The following is a 25,350-nucleotide window of genomic DNA, read 5'->3' as shown; positions in this document are numbered from 1 at the left end:
GCATTTTCATGCACTGTATTTCCTTCAGGAAATGCTTTTCTTATTCTTCTTCTTCTTCTAACGCATTTAATGCAGCTTCAACCGTTTAACGTAGAAACTTCATTCAAACTATGTTACGTAGGTCTTACTTAGGACATGGGTGCTATGTATTTGTCAACTTTGTAACTTTTATACTTTTTAAACTATTAATTAAAAACTAATCAAAATGTCCCCATTGACTTAACATTATGATTATGACATCACAATACGGCCGTTAAGCAATTAGAATCCTATGGCAGGTGTTCGGGCCACCTGGACCAACTGCCAGTCTCAGGCTTTAAGCATACAAACTGGCCCTATTAAGACTACACATCCTGTTCAACTGCTTCCTCTGCCAAAAACTGTTTCAAAATAAAAGTCCTCACTATAATATTTTACTGTTAAACAATTTAACCCTTTAAACTACTGAACTTTTTAACTGTTTAGCCATTGTAACTGTTACTTGTCATCAACTATGACTCCTACCTACTGTAGCTAGTTAGCTAAGTTAGCTAAGTCACATGGTTAACATAGTTAGCATGCTAGCATGTTAGCATTTTTAGCAAAACTGCTTAAAATGATTAGCTAAGTTAGCTAAGTCACATGGTTAGCATAGTTAGCATGCTAGCATGTTAGCATGCTAGTTAGCATTTTTAACAAAACTGCTTAAAATGATTAGCTAAGTTAGCTAAGTCACATGGTTAGCATAGTTAGCATGCTAGCATGTTAGCATGCTAGTTAACATAGTTAGCATAACTGCTAAAAACAATTAGCTAAGTTAGCTAAGTAACGTGGTTAGCATAGTTAGCATGCTAGCATGTTAGCATGCTAGTTAGCATTTTTAGCAAAACTGCTTAAAATGATTAGCTAAGTTAGCTAAGTCACATGGTTAGCATAGTTAGCATGATAGCATGTTAGCATGCTAGTTAGCATTTTTAGCAAAACTACTTATAATGATTAGCTAAGTTAGCTAAGTCACATGGTTAGCAAAGTTGGCATGTTAGCATGCTAGTTAGCATTTTTAGCAAAACTGCTAAAAATGATTAGCTAAGTTAGCTAAGTCACATGGTTAGCATACTTAGCATTTTAACATTGTTAGCATGCTAGTTAGCATACTTGGTTAACATTATTATCTTTGTTAACATAGTTAGCATAACTGCTAGCAAACATTAGAGCCATTCCAAGTGTCAGTTATCGTCAACTATCTACCTAAATAATTTAACCATTTAAACTATCCACTTATTTAACTGTTCAGTCATTCCAACTATATTAAACCTCATCTACCTAGCAACCAATATAGTTTGCTTTTACTCTGTATGATATTTTACATCATATTTTTGCATTTTCATGCACTGTATTTCCTTCAGGAAATGCTTTTCTAGTTCTTATTCTTATTCTTCCGCTAACGCATTTAATGCAGCTTCAACCGTTTAACGTAGAAACTTCATTCAAACTATGTTACGTAGGTCTTACTTGGGACATGGGTGCTATGTATTTTTCAGCTTTGTAACTTTTATACTTTTTAAACTATTAATTAAAAACTAATCAAAATTTCCCCATTGACTTAACATTATGATTATGACATCACAATACGGCCGTTAAGCAATTAGAATCCTATGGCAGGTGTTCGGGCCACCTGGACCAACTGCCAGTCTCAGGCTTTAAGCATACAAACTGGCCCTATTAAGACTACACATCCTGTTCAACTGCTTCCTCTGCCAAAAACTGTTTCAAAATAAAAGTCCTCACTACAATATTTCACTGTTAAACAATTTAACCCTTTAAACTACTGAACTTTTTAACTGTTCAGCCATTGTAACTGTTACTTGTCATCAACTATGACTCCTACCCACTGTAGCTAGTTAGCTAAGTTAGCTAAGTCACATGGTTAGCATGCTAACATGTTAGCATGCTAGTTAGCATTTTAAGCAAAACTGCTAAAAATGATTAGCTAAGTCACATGGTTAGCATAGTTAGCATGTTAGCATGCTAGTTAGCATTTTTAGCAAAACTGCTAAAAATGATTAGCTAAGTAACATGGTTAACATAGTTAGCATGCTAGCATGCTAGTTAGCATTTTTAGCAAAACTGCTAAAAATGATTAGCTAAGTTAGTTAAGTAACGTGGTTAGCATAGTTAGCATGCTAGTGTGTTAGCATGCTAGTTAGCATAGTAACTTGGTTAACATTATTATCTTTGTTAACATAGTTAGCATAACTGCTAGCAAACATTAGAGCCATTCAAACTGTCAGTTATCGTCAACTATCTACCCAAATATTTAACCATTTAAACTATCCACCTATTTAACTGTTCAGTCATTCCAACTATATTAAACCTCATCTACTTAGCAACCAATATAGTTTATTTTTACTCTGTATGATTTTTTTACGTTATATTTTTGCATTTTCATGCACTGTATTTCCTTCAGGAAATGCTTTTCTAGTTCTTCTTCTTCTTCTAACGCGTTTAATGCAGCTTCAACCGTTTAACGTAGAAACTTCATTCAAACCATGTTACGTAGGTCTTACTTAGGACATGGGTGCTATGTATTTTTCAGCTTTGTAACTTTTATACTTTTTAAACTATTAATTAAAAACTAGTCAAAATTTCCCCATAGACTTAACATGGGCTGATGACATCACAATAGAGCCGTTAAGCAATTAGAATCCTATGGCAGGTGTTCGGGCCACCTGGATCAACTGCCAGTCTCAGGCTATAAGCATACAAACTGGCCCTATTAAGACTACACATCCTGTTCAACTGCTTCCTCTGCCAAAAACTGTTTCAAAATAAAAGTCCTCACTACAATATTTCACTGTTAAACAATGTAACCCTTTAAACTACTGAACTTTTTAATTGTTCAGCCATTTTAACTGTTACTTGTCATCAACTATGACTCCTACCCACTGTAGCTAGTTAGCATGTTAGCATTGCTAACATTATTAGCATTGTTAGCATTTTTAGCAAAACATAACTGCAAAAAATGATTAGCTAAGTTAGCTAAGTCACATGGTTAGCATGCTAGTTAGCATTTTTAGCAAAACTGCAAAAAATGATTTGCTAAGTTAGCTAAGTCACATGGTTAGCATAGTTAGCATGCTAGCATGTTAGCATGCTAGTTAGCATTTTTAGCAAAACTGTTTAAAATGATTAGCTAAGTTAGCTAAGTCATATGGTTAGCATAGTTAGCATGCTAACATGTTAGCATGCTAGTTAGCATTTTTAGCAAAACTGCTTAAAATGATTAGCTAAGTTAGCTAAGTCATATGGTTAGCATAGTTAGCATGCTAGCATGTTAACATGCTAGTTAGCATTTTTAGCAAAACTGCTTAAAATGATTAGCTAAGTCAGCTAAGTAACATGGTTAGCATATTTAGCATGTTAGCATGCTAGTTAGCATAACTGCTAAAAATGATTAGCTAAGTTAGCTAAGTCACATGGTTAGCATACTTAACATTTTAACATTGTTAGCATGTTAGTTAGCATAGTAACTTGGTTAACATTATTATCTTTGTTAACATAGTTAGCATAACTGCTAGCAAACATTAGAGCCATTCCAACTGTCAGTTATCGTCAACTATCTACCTAAATAATTTAACCATTTAAACTATACACCTATTTAACTGTTCAGTCATGCCAACTATATTAAACCTCATCTACCTAGCAACCAATATAGTTTGTTTTTACTCTGTATGATATTTGACATCATATTTTTTGCATTTTCATGCACTGTATTTCCTTCAGGAAATGCTTTTCTAGTTATTATTATAACCTTTTCTTTTTACCTTTTCAAGAATTAATGCGACTCTAACCGCTTAACGTACAGACATGTTGAAATAACCGTTCTGAAGGTCTGGAGTGGGGCAAGAGAGTTATTTTTTCAGATTTTTAAAAAAGTTTATACTTTTTGAGAAATAAGGGATTAAAAATGGTAAAAAGCTCATTTTTCCCCCATAGACTTCAAAGGCTGTGATGTCATAATGGCCTAAAGGCAGCTGCGCTTGTTAAGCTCCCAGAGAAGTTCCCGGGCTAATTAGAACACTGGCACAGGTGTCACCATAGACTGTATATATATATTACACCCAATGTAAGTTACAATTATTTGTGTTTTGTATTTGAATGGAGTGTGTGAAGTCTGTTTAAAACGACTCGGCTAATCAAGTAAGCAAGCAAGCTGGCGTTAGCTTTAAACTTGTAGCTTAGCAACATAGTAAGTTCATGTTTCTAGGTTCGCGGTTGTGTGCAGTGGAGGCGGTAGCAGCTAGCTAAGCACTCAAATTGCCAGCCAGCCGCCTTTCGTAGCGATAGCTGGCCTGACGAGGGAAATGGCAAACAATCACTGGCTGAAACTTAGCCTTTGTTTTGAACTACGTTTGTATGAGTGGCTCAATGAGTTAAATCTCCAGTTACAAGGCTAAGACAAGCACCTACCTCACCTAGCAGATCTAAGGTTACTGAATTCACCAAAAAACTTGAGGTATGGGACAGGCGCCTCGATCGCGACAGTATTATGCCTTTGAGAATCTGAGTGAAATCACTGAAACGTCTGATTCGGGAGCCACTGTAGGCCTACATCACATCCCTGCAAAGTTTATTTCAAAAATATTTCCCAACCAGCAGTGATCCATTTAATGCAGCATGTTGGTATTTCATTGAATATATTGTACAATGCTGTAAAATATTGGTCTATGCATCCTAATATGTTGCTGGAAAACAGAAATATGTGTGTTTAATTTACAATGGCACATTATGTATTTATGTATTATATCTGCAGCACCAGCTGATTTTAACTCTGCTGCTGAGGATATATTTGGAACTTGTCATTATTTCAATAAATTTGACAATTTTAAGTTTGACCTACCACTTTCTTAGAGCGATGAGGGACAGGTGGGGTTTAAAAATGCCCCCTTGATCTAAGTGGGGAATGAAAGAAAAAGTTTGAGAACCACTGGCGTAAAATAACTTGATTGTAGGCTTAGCTGTTAGTTTGTTGCTCAGTTGAACATATTTATCTAACAGCTGTCCCCCCCCCCTTCTATTTCTGTTAGGTGCCGCTTCACTCTGCTACTGAAGGGTCAGGCTGACTGCAACTGCTATGGATGGCAGGAAAACACAGTACACGTGAATTTCTAGATGAAGAGTGAATAAATGCACTTGCTTAACTGATAACAAGTTGTCAATGGTTATTTATGCAAGCTTGTGTAGCCTAAACAAGACATACCTAGGCCTAGCCAAATTTATCCTGGCTGTAGATAAAGCAGGATATGAATTTCCCAATATTTTGCCAGATTAGGCTAATAGTGGTTTACTGAGGTTTAATATCAATTGAATGATCTTAAACAATTGATCTTTAGTTTGGTTGTAATTTCAACATTGTTTCAATATTCATTTTAGTGGAAATCCCATTGAAATCCCATTGATCTGTAGTTAGAATTTCAACGTTGCTTTAATATAAATGGACGGTGCAAAAGTGATGTAGAATAAATGTTGCAGTGCGACGTTGATTCAATTATTTTAACGTTGACAAAGTAATTGTTAGCTGGCTGCAGAATGAGCAGTCATCAACACCAACTGAAAGCCCCGTTTTGCAGGTACAGTAGTCTTGCATTGCATACTCTGAATTGCATTTTCCAAAGGCCAGCTTTCATGCTTGTGTCACAACTTCAGAACGGCTTGACGCACATGCTTCAAATTTGGTGTGAACATTTGTATGGACTCAATGATGAAGTCAAATGTCAAGGCCAAACCCACCTTGAGTGTGATATCTCAAGAATGCCTGACGCACAAGGTTTTTTGGTACAAGGGTTTGTATGAACGCAAAGATTAAGTGATTCAATGTTTTTTTTTTCAGGAATCTTCCCACCAACATTAACCCAGCAGCTTTCCATCCATTATTGTAATTCCTCTGGCATTACATTTCTAGTTAGTGTTATTATTTACTCACATAAGGGCAGTTATGCCGACGTACATCTTGTTAGTTTAAGGTTCATTAGGTTTTAAGCAATAGGCACTATTCCCCTGTAACTTGCTCATGTGCATATAGCCCAAGGTGTCACGCCGATATATGAAATTACGACACGCTCCTATGTTTAAATAATGCTTCCGCTACATAGTGAGGCTAATTTAGCCTCAAAGGGGGGAATATGTGGTGATTTTATTAAGGCATCAGGCTTGTATGTATTGGTTTATCAGAAATGATTCCATTTATCATAAGAATGTTGTTTGTGCAACTGTTATGCGACATTTACTGGAAGTCATGAGACTGGACTGTCAGAGACGAAGAATGAAAGTAAACAAGACAGGGCCTGGGAGAGAAAGGTACTTACCAGAAGGGCATAAATAGAAGGAGCTAGCAGAAGAGGAGATGCAGGGACTTTCCAGAAAGAGGAAGTGAAACCAAAGTTGAAGTGACACATAGAACCAAACTAAACATACCCTGCCTGGCAACAGCTTACACATAGAACCTGGCTAAATGTATTCTGCCTAGCAACACACATTTTTTAATGTGCAAATGAGAAGGGTTTTCCACCAATATCTCAGGTCCCAAAACGTTCTGATTGGCTAGAAGGGGCCTGGTGACGTTCCTGGTGATAGGAACGCCTCCCAGGCCCCCAGGAGCATAAAAGACAGAGCTTAGACACACTCAGATCAGATCTCAGGGTAGCAGCTGCAACTCATCACTCTATTGCCTGACGGTCCAGTCCTGACGTTGTTTGGATTGTACTCTCACTGCAATACGGTGAATAAAGGATCAACATTCTTCAACATCTCTCGTCTTGGTGTTCTCCTGCGGGTCTTTGACATCAGAGTGCTAATTGGTTTGGAGGTTCGGGAAGTGGTCGATTTTCCACGACAGTAGTCTCCCTGAAGGTAGAGGAGAGGCTGAATGAAGCCTGTAAGTATCATTATGGAAAGAACAGTGTTATAGTTTAAGATCTTCACCTCATAGCTGACTTTGCTCAAGAGGATTATTCCTATGGTATATAATTAAATAGCAGTAGTGTAGCCATTATTTTAAAGACCTTCATCCTTGCTTGGTTGGCTCCCTCTCCCTCTTCTCAACCCTCTCCTGAACCAGGTGTTGTCAGGGACCGTAGGATGACCCAAGAACAGAACAGCAATAAGAACAAAGCTATGTTGACAGTCAATTAAATTTCAATTTAATTGTATTTCAATTTAATTGTACTTATAGAGCGCCAAAACATTACACATGTCTCATGGCGCTTTACAGAGTGTTAGAAAATCAGAGAAAAAAAAGAAAATAAAAGAAAAGAAGGCCAATGAGTAACAGGGGAACAGGGTAACAGGGGAAAAACTCCCTAGAATTGGAGATACATATGAAGAAACCTTGAGCATATCCACGACTCAAGGGCCTGACTCATCTGCCTAGGGTCAGATACAGGACAGTAAGGTCTGAATACATGACAAATGCATATGTTAGTCAGGTGTAGAGAATAGGACATGGTGTTTAAAGCCACCTGAGGTGAAAGTTACAAGAGGTGGGATGATTACATATCCGGTATGATAATGCAATAATCCTAATTTAGTGTCAGAAAGTTCAAATAGTCCAGCGTTGGAATTGTCCAGAGGAATAGGAGTTGTCAAAGGGCATGTGGTGGGTCGGCAGTACTGCCCAGAAATCCGGGCAGAGTTGTCATAGGCAGGTGATGGGTCGCTAGGCTGTACGGGCCAGGAATCCAGGTAGGGGGACAGTAATAAGCATAGGGATGGGACTTCAGGTGAGATGGGTGAGAAGAAGGCCAAGCACACGGATGGCTGATGACAGGTGATGATATACCTCACAAGTGAGGTAAGGGGGGAAGAGAGAGAGAGTGGGTTAGTATTACTGAAAATCAAATGGTTAATGTCAATAAGTAATCCGTGGTACTATATATTGTTACAGTATACCATAGTGAGAATAGGCAAGAGAGGGAGAGTTGAGAGAGAGAGAGAAGGGGAGAGAGGAGAGGGGGGGGTTGTACGGCGTGGCACATGGTGAGGGGTAGTCGACACCAGCGCAGGTATGGTCAGTGACCACCATCGCACGCATGACTGGGGTCCCAGTCACACGAGGATCAGCAGGGTGGTCCATTCCAAAAATCCCTGAGGTGGGTGAAGTTCCACACCCCACCATACCTAACTATGGGAGGCAGTAAAGAGGTATGTTTTAAGTCTAGACTTAAAAATTGAGGAAGGGAGATTATTCCAGAGAACGGGTGTGCGATAGCTGAAAGCTCTGCCCCCTACTGTAGTTTTGACAGTGAACCTAAGTACAACATATTAAATAAATTCTGAAAGGCAGAAACAAAACTGCAAGTTAAGACTATCAGCCAGCCTAGAACAGAAACCACCAGCCTGTAGCTCAGTGGTTGTATACTTCAAGAAGAGCACAGGTTTGAACACAGCTAGATAGTGCTTCACAAGTCTGGAACAGGGGACAGCCAGTGAACAAGAATACTGTCAAAGAAGTACACACATTCCAGGAGAAACTGGTGCACAAATGGATACACTATTGATCCCAAGCTGAAGAGAATCTGATGTGAAGTTTAGAGCAAATAATTCAGAAGCAACTCATGTTCCTGCTCCAGTGATGATTAACCATATCACACAGATGTGTAGTGATAAGCCATTTAGGACATTGATGGCCATAGCAACAGCATTCAGATTTTAAATAATAGGCAGTATCATATATGTGAATCTGGAACATGACTGTCAGGATGTTCCTTTCATGAGAACCCAGACAATACAGTAGCTCTGGAAAAATAATTGAAATCCATATATCAGCACAGTGCATATTTTCCGGAGGCACTGTATGATAATGGTCTAGGGGGAACACATTTGAGGGTGTCTCACAGAATAGCTATATTAGGACACAAGCTTATGTTGCATGTAGTGTTGTCTAGTGTAGTCTGACAAAAAAATATCTCATGTACCATAGTATATAGCCCAGGCTGAGTGATGTTTCTCATACATAATAAACTTAGCAAGAGAAAACATATGGCACATAATGCAATATTCTGAGGGGAATGAAATGTGAAAATAGTTTAGACATTTTATGTTTGCATTACATACACAGTTTACATACCATCTACAACAGGAAACCTTTTACAGGAAAATGTATTTCTATGATGAAGTTATTTGTCACATTTTAATGGTGAAATGACTATATAAGTATAACTATGTCACATTTTAATGGTGAAATGACTATATAAGTATAACTATGTCACATTTTAATGGTGAAATGACTGTATAAGTATAACTATGTCACATTTTAATGGTGAAATGACTGTATAAGTATAACTATGTCACATTTTAATGGTGAAATGACTGTATAAGTATAACTATGTCACATTTTAATGGTGAAATGACTGTATAAGTATAACTAGCTCACTTCCTCATTGTTTTTTCCTCACCCCTTCTCTGAGAACCCACCCTCCTCCAACTGCACTTCATCTCAACACTACAAGGGATGGCAAAACAAACCCATCAAAGGGACTTTTTAATTTTGCATTATCCAATCTAGCATTGCATTTACAATGAAAACAGTCATTATTATCGTCAACATTATCCAATCTAGCATTGCATTTACAATGAAAACAGTCATTATTATCGTCTCTCTATGCATTATCCAATCTAGCATTGCATTTACAATGAAAACAGTCATTATTATCGTCTCTCTCTATGCATTATCCAATCTAGCATTGCATTTACAATGAAAACAGTCATTATTATCGTCAACATTATCCAATCTAGCATTGCATTTACAATGAAAACAGTCATTATTATCGTCTCTCTATGCATTATCCAATCTAGCATTGCATTTACAATGAAAACAGTCATTATTATCGTCTCTCTCTATGCATTATCCAATCTAGCATTGCATTTACAATGAAAACAGTCATTATTATCGTCAACATTATCCAATCTAGCATTGCATTTACAATGAAAACAGTCATTATTATCGTCTCTCTCTATGCATTATCCAATCTAGCATTGCATTTACAATGAAAACAGTCATTATTATCGTCTCTCTCTATGCATTATCCAATCTAGCATTGCATTTACCATGAAAACAGTCATTATTATCGTCAACATTATCCAATCTAGCATTGCATTTACAATGAAAACAGTCATTATTATCGTCAACATTATCCAATCTAGCATTGCATTTACCATGAAAACAGTCATTATTATCGTCAACATTAACCAATCTAGCATTGCATTTACAATGAAAACAGTCATTATTATCGTCTCTCTCTATGCATTATCCAATCTAGCATTGCATTTACAATGAAAACAGTCATTATTATTGTCTCTCTCTATGCATTATCCAATCTAGCATTGCATTTACAATGAAAACAGTCATTATTATCGTCAACATTATCCAATCTAGCATTGCATTTACAATGAAAACAGTCATTATTATCGTCTCTCTCTATGCATTATCCAATCTAGCATTGCATTTACAATGAAAACAGTCATTATTATCGTCTCTCTCTATGCATTATCCAATCTAGCATTGCATTTACCATGAAAACAGTCATTATTATCGTCAACATTATCCAATCTAGCATTGCATTTACCATGAAAACAGTCATTATTATCGTCAACATTAACCAATCTAGCATTGCATTTACAATGAAAACAGTCATTATTATCGTCTCTCTCTATGCATTATCCAATCTAGCATTGCATTTACAATGAAAACAGTCATTATTATTGTCTCTCTCTATGCATTATCCAATCTAGCATTGCATTTACAATGAAAACAGTCATTATTATCGTCAACATTATCCAATCTAGCATTGCATTTACAATGAAAACAGTCATTATTATCGTCTCTCTCTATGCATTATCCAATCTAGCATTGCATTTACAATGAAAACAGTCATTATTATCGTCAACATTTTTATCACGGTTTACCATTATACCGGTAATCGTTACATCCCTAGGGGAAGCTTTTAGAAGATGTCTGCATTATATGCCGATGCCTCATATAATATATTTTTAATTATGCATTATCCAATCTAGCATTGCATTTATCTGCAAGGTACAATATCCAAAGAGTCTATGAGAGACAATAAAATGTTCCAAAATGTATCAACCTGTAATAGAAAGCCTCTCCAGTTTTATAAAAGATCCTTTTTGATCCTCCAGTCATAACATAGGAGCAAAGCTGAGTCCAGTTGGACAGTTCCAGTCACCTGATCAGCAGGGTGCAGAAGTCCATGGTATGTTGTGTCTCAGCTGAGAGGTCTTTGTTTTTTGAGATAATAAAGAAAATGTTTTTGTTATGGCACTGTAACACTTTAATATGTATACAATAGCTGAACTATTTCAGATAAAGACATTAGGGCTAGGGATGTAACAGTAAGAAAATTTAACCTCACAGTTATAGTGACCAAAATTATCACGGTTTTCGGTATTATCACAGTATTTCCAAAAGTGTGTTCAATATGTTCAGAAAGCACTGATAGGCCTACACAAGCTGAAATAGTTTCAAAAAGTGTCCCGTTTTTTTCTTCATGTAAAAAGACGCAGAGTGGCTACATGTATCAGTGCACATTTTGCAGTGAAAAAGTTCCGCCTTTTAAAATCAGGTGTAGCCTAATCCTAATCGTAGTTAAAACCATCAATTAGACAACAGAATCAGTACAGTAACAGTTTAGTTCTATTGTACCAGGCCTACTGTATGTCAAAAGCAGGCTCGGATGAAGCTGGGAAGGATTAAACATACGGTTTCCACACCGCGTTAATCAACAGTGATAATCATGATGTTTGAAATGAAAACAGTAATTATTATCGTCAACATTTTTATCACGGTTTACCATTATACCGGTAATCATTACATCCCTAATTAGGGCAAGCTTTAGAAGATGTCTGCATTATATGCCGATGCCTCATATAAGATAAGATAAACTTTATTGTCCCTCAAGGGGAAATTTGTCTTGGGCTGTAAAGTGCCTTCACTGAACAACCATCACATACAGGACAACAACAACTCGATGTATGACATGGAGTCTGTAAGGTCATGATAATACACACAATTTGTATGACTATTTTGACAAAAAATCTGGTACAATGGTATATAGGTGAGTTCATATAGAAACCTAGATTCCCCACTGGCCTCTAGAACAAATGTCAACATTGCTGCCATCTTATGGAGGGCAACACCAGGTGGTAAATTAATGGAAGTCAATTGAGAAAAAAAGAAACTATTTTCCTTGGCTTAAATAGTGTTTGAATTTTGAATTTTAAAATATAGTTTATCTACCTTTAAAAAAAAAAACATTTATGGCCATCGGTTGAGAAATGTATAAGTTTGAGGGCTTTGTAACCCAAAATTCTTGCAGCTGCTCATTAACCTCCGTTCATTTGCTGGTAAGTATAGCCCATATGTGGTGGCTGCATTGACATATTCCACCTAATAACTTAACACACAATGCAGTATCTAGTGTAGGGTTCTATATTTATGTGTGAGGTATGTGCTGCCCCCTGCAGGTAACCCCCAGAACCTAGTCAACGTCAGCCGTTTCTCAGACGTAACCCCAGGCCTAGGCAGTTAAGACCCACGATACCCCCTTGAGGTTATTGTAGATAGCAGGGACCTACTGTCGAGCGAAGTCGCACGTCTTCCCTCTGCGGCGCAGATAACCTATTACTCCTATTTTAAATATCCCCCTTGGAAGTTGATCAGGCTTCTGTGGTGGATTTATTGAGATGTTTATGAAATAAGGAGCGACTACGTCTAGGTCTCGAACAGTTGGCTAACGTGCGAAGATGTTTGACCCTAGAATTTATCTAGAGACACAGGTTATAGGCTACTTCTTGCTCAGGTTTTATAAGGATGGAGATTTTGTTACCGTCCAGCAGTACTAAAGTCCAACTAACCCAAGTCTTAGACAGAGCAGATGAATAACCACAGAAGAAACCAGTTATCTTACCCTCCTGCTGGAATTCGTAGAAAAACCAAGAAAAGACACAAATACTGCTTGAAGAATTGGATGCCAAGGTTAAATGAGTTCTTTACTTTTCAGCACTTTGGGGATGTTAACAAAATGCGGCGTAATATCCACTTGCAGGTTACAATGTTGTAGAAAATATAAAAAGAGTAAATCCACAAAATAGGAAAATAGTAAATCCACACATGGAGAAGAGATTACAATAAAAATGGTAAATCCACAAATGGAGAAAAAGAGAATAGAAGGAAAAAAGTAAGTCCTCAAAAAAGGGGAAAAAGTCAGCTGATTGTCTTCTGCAGTCACTCTCTGTTGGAGTAGCAGGTCTGATATCTGCAACAGGTTCCACGGAGTTTCGGTCCGCGACTCAGCCTGGCACGACGTCCAACACTTTGCTTCAACGATTTTCGGAGGACGAATTCTAACAACCGCACGCGACATCATAAAGCAAAAACCCAACGAGTTGAAGGAAGGAAAAAAGAAGAAGCAGCCCCGATCATTTGGTTCGACCCCTATTTATACTAGGTGGACTTAACCTCCCCCACACATTCCTGAGACAAATCAATCCTATTTTCCCATGACAGTTTAGAACCTTCTAGAAGTTCCCACGATGGCTGGGAATATTCTCACGTTAGCTGGGAAAATTCTCATGATAGCTAATACATTCTAGAAGTCACTGATCTTAACCAACAATTTAAGATGACATGCATTAACATACTTCTCCGGGTTACATTTCGGAGATGATACATTACATTCAGGTTTCCAGATAGTTTCCAGAGGTTACACAAACAGTTTACATTCAATGGCAATTATAACCATGTGACACATTACATTTAGCAACATACACTTTTACAGTCCTCAAGAGAGATCGGTTACATTCTTACAGGTTACAAACACTTATGGCATTAACTCTTCACACAATCTGAATACATTCATTTAAACAGTTTAAGGCACTTTACCCATTTCACAGTTTGAGACATACAATTCTTTACATGCATAATTCCCTAGACTTTATAAGGTCAGGCTACTAAAATACTTGTAATGATACATTTCATTCATCGTACTTTATTATTTATTATGAGGTCATTGTTTGCAGTTATGGTTCATTTTCCATTCTTGTATTCACATTCAATAATCATCAACTATTTCTGAGGTCAGGGTGATCTGGTTTAGTAATCCTGCACATTGTTCAACATCTGCTTCAACACATTCATTCACTTCCACGCTTTCAGGTGAACTTAATTCAAGAGTAGGTTGCAAGGTCATTGGTTTAACATTACGATTCAATTCCTGGTCAGTTTCTTTCCTAATTTGTCTAATCATATTTTCTAGATCAGAGAGATTACCTTGATAGCTAGCGCTGAATCTAGCCTTTCTGCGTTTTCGCCTTGTAAGACGTATTGATTTTGTGCTATCGCTCTGGGGTCCATACGGTTGGTGTTCTGGCAACACGTCAGGTAAATAGAATAGAATAGAATAGAATATAGAATAGAATAAAATAGAATAGACTGTGGACTACGTTCTATCAAGGAGTACCCACACAGTGGAGTTTCCCGGTCCTCTGAAGGAAGAGAAATGGCTGGATAAAACCTGCACATATCAAAATACATAGAGTAAAATATTCCGTTACAATAAGAGTGTCTGAATTGGATTGAATCGTTAGAAACAATACCACTGTTTCAGGGACATATTGCACAATTGTGCTCACAAGTAAGATTAGAATGATTTTGACAGCCCTCATCTTGGCCTGATTGGCCCTCTCTCTCTCCCTCCCTCCATCCCCAGGTTGGGGTTGTTTCAGAGCTCTGAGGACTGCCAAAAAGCAGAACAGTTTCACCACAATCAGAACCATAATCAAACTTGGAAATGTATACCAAACAAACGTTATGGCATAGATCAAACTACAGGCTAGGATTATTAGCCAGACCACAGTTGAGCATACCATCTTGTACCTCAGTGCTTTGTATTTTAGAAAAACTACAGGGTAGACCACAGCCATATAACGCTCCACACAAATGGAGGTCTGAAACAGGGGACGTCCAGACAGTAACAAGCCACAGAATAAATATTGTGCAAGTTGCAGTATATTATTGGAATTTGTACACCAGGAAAGTAGGTTAAGTAGTGACAGTATTCCCACTACAATTTCACACAGAGACAAATTTAGTTCGAAAAAGCAGGATACTAGAGTCTGTGCAGGATTCAAAACGATAAGCCACGTTATGTAGCTGTTCAGAGGCACGCCTATCATGCTGATGGCTACAATTGCTATATAACCAATTTCGAACTGGCAGAATTCACTTGTAGTGTTCGTGTGGGACAGAGAGGGGAATGCTGTAACGTTGGATGTGTACATCCTCAAGTTGCTGTTCAGCTGATGATATATCTGTAGTAACATAAAAAATAAAATGAAAGGACATAGATATTTAGAATATAAACACAATTGTCTGTGCAACCAAGAACATTTTAAAAGTCTGATAATACACTTGTCTAATGCTGATCCATATAAGGGATTGTCCATTACTGTATATTCAAAGCACCTATATATGTGTTTTCCTTGAAAGATCACTCAGTCAAATTAAATTTAAGATTATCATCTGATTTTGTTTGTTTTTGTACCAAAAATAGTGTCTGTTCACTGTTGAATTGCAATGACATGGCAAGTCCATTACATTTGCTTTACCATACACAAAAATGTATAAACGCAGAGGGGTGAAAATCCTGACATCACATTTACATTTACATTCCATTATTTTGTAACTATTACTTTGCAAAATCTGATGAACAAATAGCACTAATCAAGCTACACTCATTATTATATATCTATATTTTGCTTCCATGCAGAAATCAAACATCATTCTTACCGAGGCGATAACATCTGACAAGAGATGTTGGGTGGCCTGATGTGCTGATCACAATATACAATGATGTGCTGAACGGGGCTGCTATGCACAAGAGTGCATGTTTCGAGAGTGGAAAACCTATTGGTTGTGGTTTTTAAGAAACACCTGCAATGCACCTACCATAACACCTGCAATGCAAATGCTGTGTCAGAGCAATGACAGATACTGACCATCTGGGTCCCACAACTATGACAGGGCATTACTCATGTCTGACAGGACAGGAGGCTGAAGGTCACAAGGATGTCAGCATATAAGTGTGCTATATAAATAAATATGACTTGACTATATAATTGACTATATGATAGTTATTTGTATAAAATGAGTGTATTTCATAAATAGGAGCAACAAGTAAAACGATATACAGTACAGGGTTCCCACGGGTCATGGAATTTCTGGAATATCCTGGGATTTTGGAAAGTCTATTCCAAACATGGAAAGGTCAGGGAATTTTATAATTCTTGGGGCAGTCATGGAATATCAGGGAATTTTGTTGTAGCAGTTTAAAATGTACTTGCCAAATATAATACATTAATTCAAATATGTCCACGCCGAATTGGAGTATGTCTGGTTATTAGCTTTACTGCTTGCTTGAGTAGCCCAAATTGATTTATTCAATGCCCATTAATCCATTTCCCGCTAGAAAGAAGTAAATGATTCTTGAACGCTGTGCTGCTCTGAAATCATAGGTCGGTATATTGTACAATTAATGATATACAGTAGTTAGTCATGGAAATTCAGGTTTTTTGTAAGGTAAAGTCAGGGAAAAGTCATGGAATTTTACATTTGACTTAGAGTGGGAACCCTGCCTCCAACTGGACAAGGTTGTCCTCCACACTGATGACCCTTTCAAGCATAAGCAATTTATTACATGCTTTGTCACCAATCATCAATCGATCATTTGCAATCAACAACATTCAAAAGCTGAATATACTTATACTTGTTTGGCCCATAGACTGTATATATACATTCTATGGTTTGGCCAGTCAGGAAGTCATGCCAGGTCTGCCACGCTTCCTCTCATTTCTTTTCAGCACCTCCATACCAGGAGTGATGATGAAGCGCTTGGCCTTTGTCATTTTTTTTGCGATAGGCTGCCTTCTGCCTCTCTTGGGCCTTCTCGATGTTGATGAGCACCTGGACAGATTCATGTACTTTGTAAGATTACACAGAAAGAAATGAGACATTCTGTTGAACACTTTTCAGGAATAAAATTCATTACTTTGTTAAACACATCCGCATCTGCCTCAGTGCGTTCTTGAACAAAGGCCTCAATGTCCTCCTTTGAAATAGCTACAACTTCTGCAACTGGATCACCACCTGCAATCTATTTCACAAAGTGAAAGTTGATACTTAAGTTGAACATGGCAACAAAAGAAAAAATGAACTAGATGTACCGCAGAGCGGTACAAAATATGACCGCCGCCCAGTCCAGCACATTTTTTCCACAAAAATAAATCACGCCTATATGAAACGCCTATATGACTCTAACTGTCTCACTAAATTGCATTATCCACACTCAATTCTCAATGGTATCTGCTAGACAACAAGTACCAAAACATGATTAGTTCATAGATTTCACATGTAAAATTCATTTTATACAACCCCACCCCCATCTTGCCTGTTCATAATTCTGAGAAATTCTTGAATTGCGTGCATGTGTGCGTGCACACGTTTATGTTTGTGTGTGTGTGTGTGCGCGTGCTTATGTGTTTGTCTGCGTATGTGTGTTTGTGCATGTGCATGCATGCGTACATATGTCTACTGTGTGAGTATGTGTCATACTTATGATTACTGTGAATGTATGTGTGTGCGTGTGTATCTGTTTATGCACATGTGTGCACATGGAATGGGTTAACATGACCCCTGGAGGCAAACATACAGAAAAAATTGGTCATCCTAGGCCCTACGGTTCTCAAGATATTCACAGAAAACTGTGTCTGCCCTACCCTCCTTTCGGGGGGTCCAGTCCAGCGGGGGGGCTACAGATCAAAATGAAAAACGATGGTTCCATGCTATCTATGTGGGGTTACATTACAAGTTTCGTGTACCCCGGTCTTTCAGTGTCCCAGGAATCCTTGTTGGGCCCCCCATGAACGAAAGTTCACAAAACTTGGCATGCATTCGGAAGGTGTCATAATGATCCTACACTTTCAATTTCGTGCAGTTTTGACCATGTCAGCCAGAGATATTGAGATGAAAACACCTAATTTTTTGCTTTTTAATTTTTAACTAGGTGGCGCTATACATGAAATAAGTGGTAATGGGATGGGTTGACATGCCCCCTTAAGACCAACATACAAAAAAAGGTGGACCTCCTAGGCCCTACGGTTCTCGAGATATTCACAGAAAACTGTCTCCGGCCACCTACAGGCCAGTTGGTGTATAGTAACATAAATTAATTTATTGTGTGGCCCCCCATTAACGGAATTCCACGAAACTTGGTGTGCATTCAGAGGGTGTCATAATGATCCTACACTTCCAATTTTGTGCAGTTTTGACTATGTTAGGTCACAGATACCTGCGATTACAACACCTCATTTTTACTTTTTTGTGTTTAACTAGGTGGCGCTATACATGAAATGAGTGGTATGAATGGGTTGACATGGCCCTTTGAGATCAACATAAAAAAAATGGTCCTCCTAACCCCTACGGTTCTCGAGATATTCACAAAAAAACTGTGTCTGCCCTACCCTCCTTTCGGGGGGTCCAGTCCAGCGGGGGGGCTACAGATCAAAACGAAAAACGATGGTTCCATGCTATCCATGTGGGGTTACATGCCCACCAAGTTTCGTGTACCCCGGTCTTTCAGAGCTTGAAGCTTCTTTCTCAGAGAAAACAACCCTCCTCAAGGAATGTCCATCAGTCCCTCTGTAGAACATGATGTCACCTGAAAAAGAAAAAAATGACAGCAGATGTTAATTGTAACACACAAAAACCTACACTTATGAACAAAAATATAAATGCAAAAAATGCAAAAAATAAACAAAACTAAAATATAAAAGAAACTACATTGCCATTACAACCTTGTCTACTGTAGGTGGAAGACCTGGCCATTAGCAACACTAAGTGTGGGTACACCAAGTAACTTGTGTTACAGTCACGGTTACCTCTGGGCTAGATTTTATTAATGAAGTTGTCAATCTAGCTTAGTCCCTCAGGTAAATTATATAATATAATAATGACACATGTAATCGTGAAAGTAGACATACACCTTTCATAACCCGAGACACTCGAAAACATTTGATTGACTCATTTTGAAGGTGATGATCTGTGCTTTGGCGAACTTTAAAGGTGCTCTAAGCGATGCCACACGCTTTTTAGGCTAAAACATTTTGTCACTTACTGCAAACATAACCTAACCAACCAGCTGTCTGTGTCCTAAATACACTGTAAAAAAACGTAATCTCTGTGGACAGCCCAGGCTCCAAAAACGGCAACAAAAACAACCTTGGCAAACCTAGCCCATAAAAACATAACAAACTGTTCCAGCAAATGATAGATGAGATGCGCGTTTAGGAGCGTTTCAATTGCACGGGAGGGAGGGGGAGGAAGTAGCGAGCTAGCTCTCGATTTTGTTTGAAAGTCAACAGAAGTGACGTTACCCAGCATCGCTTAGAACACCTTTAATGCAAGTTAGCAGTCCAGCTAGTTTTCTGATAATCTAACACAACTGGTTAGCAAAGTAATTCAGTTTAGTTAAAGTGCGTATGTCAGGTTAAAAAACATTTTTGACAAATTAAGGGACATGAAGCAAGATAGTAGTGAGTAGTGATTTTTCTTGAAAAATCAACTTTAAATACAATAGAACAGTATTTACAGTTATTTTTATAACTGAATTTATGAACATTCCAGGAAACATTCCAGACACAATGATGACCTCATAAGAGGGAGTCCAGCAAAGTTGGTCAATTAAAACACATGGGATAAGGGATCATACAGTAAGTTTTTTTACACTGATGAGGCCAAAAACATGACTTCATTCCAGTATGTCATGCTAGAGTCTACTACCTGCCTGACATGAAAAATATCTTGATACATTTTTTTCTTTACTGGCAACCATTATTGATCTTAAAATATGATGAAGAGGATATGGGTAAGTAGCAATGCTTGAAAATGCCAGTTGTGTCACTTGCCATCACATATAGGCCATTATATAGCCTAAAGTAAACTAAGTAGAATCAGTAAGCAACTCATTAGTCTGTGTTCAGCCAACCATGGGCATATATGCTTTTCTTTAGAGACCTGACTATAAAACCATCAGTGTATATGGGCTACCACACATTAGGGGTGGGCGATATATATCGTCTGCGATAATATCGTGATTGTTGTTTTAACGATGTGCAAATTTACATTATCGAGTATTTAAATTACTTATGGGGAAAAAACACTCAAAATCACGCATTAAAACCCCATACATTCACTAAATACAGGAGGTGTACAGTATGCGAGAGAAGCCCCTCGTTGCATCAGAGCAAGTGTCACATGATCGCTAGTGGGTCCACCTTGTCACACGCAGGCCTAATGTTTATTTTGTGTAGCGACCGAGACGTACGCCTACTTGGGATTTTGTGCAGCTACTTCTGTTCTGTTCACGTAGCATTGATGAGAGTCACATTTTTTCCTACATGGTATTATATGGAGAGAAAACATTAGCCTTTGAGTATTTTAGTAGTCAGTTGTAAACAAAGAACTCTTCTCATGTAACCCTTTTGTAAATGGACTAAAGTTCGCTCTAAATCTAAACAAAACATCGAAGGAAATAACTGATATGTACTCTGTTGGTCTGCTTAGTTTTACAGTGAATCCTAAGTAGGCTAAAGGTTTTTGAAAACTCTCTTGGGAAACTGTTAGGCCTATTCATCTTCTCTAATGTAGCTGGCTAGACCATGTCATTGCCACACACACAAGTGGGGGCAAAATTGGAAATGTGTCATAGAGTGACAATGAATTGGTTGATTTGGTTAAAAAGTCACAGGTTAGGTTATTGGTTATTATTGTATTGATGCTATTCATAAATAATGAGCTGTAAAGTAACTCAGACTTTTACAAAAATGTTTTTAAAGGATATTGACTAATTATCGTTATCGTCAAAAACACAAAAAATATCGAGATATTATTTTTTTGTCCATATCGCCCACCCCTACCACACATTTGCTCTTTATATATCCATCTGCTTATCAACTAATGTTAGCTATAGACATACTATTAATTTGCATACTGATTCTACGTAACTTGTTGTATATGAAAGCCTATGTGATGACAAATGACACAACTGCCATTTTGAAGCCATGATACTAGTGATCCGATCCTACTCACACCCCTAATCAATTTCTCACTGATGATTTGATGGCCATAATTTACCTAAATTTTGTAGCCTATTTGTCTTTACTTTGTCCCTGCCAGTCAGGCTCATGCTTGTATGTCATAGAGGACATTTTTGGCCTTATCAGTGTAAAAGAAAATGCAGTTCCCATTCTCCCCTATGCTCAACTTTGCTGGACTCCCTCTTATGAGGTCATCACTGTGTCTGGAATGGTCATAAATTCAGTTATAAAAAATAACTGTAAATATTGTTCTATTGTATTTAAAGTTGATTTTTTAAGAAAAATCACTACTCACTACTATCTTGCTTCATGTCCCTTCATTTGTCAAAAATGTTTTTTAACCTGACATATACACTTTAACGTCATAAGAGATTTCTGACATATTCTGCATAGTAAATTAGTTAAAGCATTTACACCACGTAACTTACCTTGAAGAGAGAAGTTTTTAGCTGCTTTCCTTTTCTTGGAGGACTCAGTGACTCCTTGCTTGTACTTTTTTTTGTACTCTTTGCTGGAAAGATTAAAGAAAATGTCGTGTAACAACACCATCCTAACAACTGTCTGTCACTATCAAAATCACAAAATGCTTTAAATAAAGATAACTATGCGCTAACAAGTTAGCTGATATGCTTTGTCGGCTTCTGACAGTTAACGTCAAGACAAAAGTTAATTAGGGCTGGCTAATGCTACAAACACTAACGCCGGTGATCCACTAGCATGTGATGCGAACTCCGCGACGCAGTATCCCTATTCATTTCTATGAGAAGCGAATTCCGCACCTATATAGGATTCTGGGTATGCGGTGCGATGAGTGCTGTGGCTGCGGCGCGTCAAAAAGTTCAGCAATCCCCAACTTTATGCAAATTAATCCGTCCATCGCGAGGCGAGTATCCAATAGCAGAGCAATATGCAGGGGAGGTCCATCATCACGTAGCCTAAACAAAACCTCATTTTCCGGTACTGTGGTTACCGCCAACGTACAGAACAGAAACATGGCAGATGAGAAAAATTAATCATAGCAGTGTCTACATTTCCGTGTTTGTATGATGTGTGGCTAGAATCCTACAGGGACAACTTCATGATTGAAATGACCGCCCAACTTGCAAACTAATTTATAGATGTGACTTTCCCTCGGTAATTTCAAAATAGTGGAGGGAAACATTTTGTTTGGTTGTTTACTAGGCTACCTGCTCTTGCCCTGCCGTTTCCACCCATCTACAAAAGGGAACGCCCATCAAAGCGTCTTCATGGAGGGTAGTGTCGCGATTTGGGGAGTTCGCATCGAATGCTAGCGGATGATGCTAGCAGCGTAAAGGTATGAGCTACACCAGTCACGTAACTGAAGCGTTCTGTTCGCGTAGCGTCTGCTGCAACAATTAGCTGCCACTATAATCAATGGAAGTAGCTACACCAGACGTGATAGCGGCACGAAAAAAAATAGACCAGTCTTTTAAAATGGATTTTACGCATCGCGAACGCTTCAGTTACGCGTCTGGTATAGCTCATACCTTAGAAACTAAACAACTTGAATAACTTGCTAATGAATAGTAGGCTACTAAAAACGAATGTAAATTATCACTACAAAAGCAAATAAACAGTTAATAATAATAATAGTTAATAATAGGGCCTGTGGTAGATGTGTAGCCTGGCTTAACTAGAATTGCGGTTCCGAGGAACTGCAAGAGTGTGTTTGATCAGGGGCCTGGAACTCGGCCTCATCCAAGGATTCCAACGGTACCTCATTTATGAAAATTGGACATACGGGTCAAAAGTTACATGCACACACCTTCATATACACAGAGAGCCCAGCCCTTAGACATTGCCAGATGGCTTCCCAGACAGCATTTACATCTGTGCCAGATCTGTTTTTGAATCAGCAGATTCGCGAACTCACACTATGCAGATCTGCACCAACTTTGCGCCAGACTTGTCTGTAGCTTCTGACTGTGACAGTCCATCCACCGGGTGTGGCGCCTATCCGGGGCAGCTTCGCAGACCAGACGCGCCACAACTGAATTGAGTCCGCCCGGTGGGTGTGGGCCAGATCCGCAGGAGCTGCGCAGACCTGACGCGCCACAACTAACGGAACACTTTTCCCCCACATAAACCTGCAACTCCACGTTATGTGATTATGCAGTGTGGAGGAAGACTACAGGCTGCACCGTCTTTGTGATTATTGGTAAGTGCATTATACAAGTATCATTTTAAATGTAAACTGGTGTTGATGTCATTTTAGTCTGCTAAATATTTAGGCCTGTATTAAACATGAAAGTTTACAAAGTTAGTTTACTCTGAAATTCTGACAACCTGAAACGTGCCAGACAAGCTGGGTAGTAGCTACGGTTAGCTTGTAGTCTAGGTTCTTTTAAACATGCATCCACAACTATGTGAACATGAGCTTTAAGGCTAAATTGGTGAGCTTTGCTTATTATTCACCAAAATCGAAACCAAATATCGTGTCCATTGTGTGTTAGCTGCAAATTCGTAGCCATTAGCGCTAACATTACCCACTTTGTCTGTAGCTAGCCTTGCTGCTAGTAGCACTGCAGGTATTGCATAGAAAAACTTGGCTGTAAACACTAGGCTTTTTATCGAAGGTCCACAAGAATTGTCTTTGTTTCTTTGCTTTGTGTGCTTTTTGTACGTCTCATAGGAGCAGTGAGGGAGAATCGCAGGTTGATTAACGTTAGTCCATTGGGCTAGTTTTTGCCCTGGTCCTCTGACATCCATCCGTGAACGGCGCTGCTATTCACCGTCTGCTCGAAAATATTTCTCAGGACAGCTACTAGCCTCTGCGAGAGATCTGCCGCTGCCGCGACCAAGGAACTGCTGCTGACCTGCGCTGCCATGATAGCAGCCTGCCCTGCAGTCTGGATTGAGTAGCCTAGCTAACGTCGAAGAACTCTCACGAAACAACAGTCGCTGTCAAAGTCCACCGACCCGCTGATCTGCAGGATCGCCCAACTGTTCTGTGCTTTCAGTGCTCCCCAGACTGTCAGTAATCTTCCTCCGACACAGCTGAGCGCCGTCGTCATCATCATCGGGACATCAGCCGGTTAGATGCAACGGACTATGTTAACATGACATGTTCTTTCAGTGCGTTTAGCGGAGTTTGTTTATCAACATAAGCCTTATATTTCACATTTTGGTTTGTGTTATGTTGTAGGCCTAGGCCTAAGCTTAGGCTAGCGGACACAGTGTTCTCTTTTGCCTTTTTAAAATAAAAAACTATTTTGAAAATTACAAATTGTGTGGGTCTTAATTGTCTGATAGCTTAAATATGAATCACAGACCAGGGCCAGATGAGCCCCAGATGTAGAATATGAGTCTGGGCCAGATCCGCACCAAATGCCATGGCAATATTAACTGTCTCTGATCCGTAATTCCAACCTGTTCCGGTATTGGCCCGTTGGAAGAAATGACCCCGGGGCAGGTCCGTTTAGAGGATCTGCGCCAAATGCTAATGAAGATCTGGACCAAATCTGGCCCAAATATATTTTGCTGTCTGGGTTAGACCTCTGCCAGGTGCAAGCTTAAGCAATTAGAGCTGTGATGTCATAATCAAAATTAGAAAAACGCTGAAAAACGGGAATAACGCAAAAACGACAAGGGCCAGCGACACGAAAGTAACAAGCTCCCTACACCGGTTCGGGCCTGAATGTTTGGTGTTGAAACCGCGTCGATAGCTCAAACGGTCTGGGAGCAGTAGTCGGTACAAAAAGTGAGTGAAAAGGAAGATATAACTAGAATTGCAGTTCCGAGGAACTGCAAGAGTGGGTTTGATCAGGGGCTTGGAACTCGGCCTCATCCAAGGATTCCAACGGTACCTCATTTATGAAAATCGGACATACGGGTCAAAAGTTACATGCACACACCTTCATATACACAGACAGCCCAGCCCAGCCCATTAGACATTGCCAGATGGCTTAGAACTCTGCCAGGTGCAAGCTTAAGCCATTAGAGCTGTGATGTCATAATCGAAATTAGAATCCTTGAACATTCCGCCATTCATTTCAATGGGGCCCAAAAACGGCGAAAAACGGGAATAACACGAAAACGACAAGGGCCAGCGACACGAAAGTAACAAGCTCCCTACACCGGTTCGGGCCTGAATTTTTGGAGTTTGAACCGCGTCAATAGCTCAAA

General features: G+C 38.8%; 2 long non-coding RNA genes across 2 annotated transcripts; one reads left to right on the top strand and one right to left on the bottom strand.

The window, feature by feature from the left end:
* Nucleotides 1-6,797: 6,797 nt before the first annotated feature.
* On the top strand, nucleotides 6,798-23,867 carry LOC121709182. Its single transcript, XR_006031857.1, has 3 exons — nucleotides 6,798-6,873; nucleotides 23,727-23,753; nucleotides 23,858-23,867. It is a non-coding gene; the product is annotated as an uncharacterized LOC121709182 (long non-coding RNA).
* Nucleotides 16,966-17,433, bottom strand: LOC121709183. The gene is made up of 2 exons (XR_006031858.1): nucleotides 17,100-17,433; nucleotides 16,966-17,014 (listed from the first exon to the last, which is right to left on the bottom strand). It is a non-coding gene; the product is annotated as an uncharacterized LOC121709183 (long non-coding RNA).
* Nucleotides 23,868-25,350: the final 1,483 nt, after the last annotated feature.

This window comes from Alosa sapidissima, chromosome 5 (assembly GCF_018492685.1).
Source record: "Alosa sapidissima isolate fAloSap1 chromosome 5, fAloSap1.pri, whole genome shotgun sequence".
Classification (NCBI taxonomy): Eukaryota; Metazoa; Chordata; class Actinopteri; order Clupeiformes; family Clupeidae; genus Alosa; species Alosa sapidissima.
This window is presented reverse-complemented; position numbering and strand designations above follow the sequence as displayed.